The 1,584-nt window shown below is 57.9% G+C and overlaps 1 protein-coding gene across 1 annotated transcript in view; it reads left to right on the top strand.

Moving 5' to 3' along the window:
- The first annotated feature begins 621 nt into the window (after positions 1–621).
- Positions 622–1,584, top strand: part of KLHDC8A (kelch domain containing 8A) — a 33,534-nt gene continuing 32,571 nt past the window's right edge. The window contains exon 1 of the mRNA XM_051639040.1: positions 622–653. The gene's annotated coding sequence lies outside the window, so the exon portion shown is untranslated. The remainder of the gene's footprint in view (positions 654–1,584) is intronic.

Raw genomic sequence — 1,584 nt, 5'->3', positions numbered from 1 at the left:
AGAGCCTGCCCCCGGACCCCGGCCCCTCCTCTCGGTACGGCGGGGCTGCGGGGGGGACGTTTGCTGCCTCTTTCCCTGCCTCTCCAAGGACCAGCTCCCCCTGGGCATCACCCACTGCTTGCACTGCCTTGGGGTGTCTTGGGGGGCTGGGAGGATGTTTGGCTGAGTCGATGTGCCAGGGATGGTGCTTGGTAGGGGAAGGGGAGCCCGGGCCTGAGCAATGGTTTTACTCCTCACTAGCAGCAGCAGGCTGGGAAGACCGTGGAGGCAGCTGGTTCATCTGCCCTGACACACTTGTCCTGCAGCTTCTCTCATTTTGTCTCCCCTGTTTCCCCCCCAGAGACTTGCCTGGCCGGGGGAGAGCTGAAGCACAGGAATGACCTTCCTGAGAGGCAGAAGCAGATGCTGTGGACATTATCCAGGTGCTGCAGCAGTTCTGCCCAGAGCTCCAGCCTGGCTGGGTGCTGAGGCCTTGGCAGCTGGTGCCAGAGAGACCCTGCGTCCCCATGGGTTAGAGATTTCCCTCCTGAGCAAGCCGACCTGCCCTTGCTCCAGCACATCTCAACAGACAGACCCTGGAGGGGTTTTCAAAAGCCGGGGCCAGACCTTGTCCTTCCTGGAGTCACAATGCTGGAGAGGCTGGCCCCTGGCTGGTAAGTTGTCCTGCTGCTGCAGAATCGGCTGAATGTAAAAAGAAACTGGTTTGGGGGTTGGTTTTCTTTTTTGAAGTCTGTCTCAAGCAAATGTCTATGACTCCAAGAAGCCATCCTCCATGCCCCTGCCCTGCCTGGTCCTTTGGGTGCAGCACAGTGGGGTGTTTTGGAGGCTCCAAACTCACTGACCCTGCTTGGACACTTCTCCCTGTGTGACTGGTGTGGACTGGGAGCTCCCACACCATGGAGGGGGGCACAGCTCGGTGTGAGCCATGAGGATAAGTGGAAGGTTGTTCTTGTTGGGAAAAGGGGATGAAACCCCTGAGCTCCAGGCACCTGAGATTCACTGCAGGGGCATTTCTAGCACAAACGTGTCCTTTGGAGGTGAAATCCTAAAATTCTTCCATCCTGTTCCTCCCTTCTCTGTATGGAGACCCTGTGAGTTTAACCCCCAGGGTTAGTCCTGCTCCTGCCACTGTCTCCTCCCACAGTGGTCAAGCATCTTCCTTGTGCTGTGTGGCTGTCCCCAAGTTCCCCTTCCCACCTATGTGTCCTTCCCACCTTCTGGTGAAGCCATCTGGGAGCTCCCTGTGTGCTGTGCCTTCCTGGGGGGGAGCTCAGAGAGATTCCCACTCAGCTGTCTTCCAAACAGCCCCAGGCTCTGGAGAGCCAGCAAGTGTCAGTGAGCTGGGGTCCCCTGGGGAGTTTGAGGATCGCCATGGAGGACTCAGTGCCTGGTTCCCCCATCCCTGAATGTACCTGACGTTCCAGATCTCATTTCAGGCACCAGCAGCTCCAATGGCCCCAATGCTCCTGTTTGCAAGACATCATCCCCCCATAATCAAGTGGCTCAACCTTTCCAGGGTTTGCCCAGTGCTCCCAGACCAGATTTGCACTGGGCAAACAGAGCTGTACGTGCCCCTGGCAGCTC

The sequence above is a fragment of the Apus apus genome, chromosome 23 (genome assembly GCF_020740795.1).
Source record: "Apus apus isolate bApuApu2 chromosome 23, bApuApu2.pri.cur, whole genome shotgun sequence".
Taxonomy (NCBI): Eukaryota; Metazoa; Chordata; class Aves; order Apodiformes; family Apodidae; genus Apus; species Apus apus.
The sequence above is the reverse complement of the archived record's forward strand: the minus strand, read 5'-3'. Positions and strand labels throughout refer to the sequence as shown.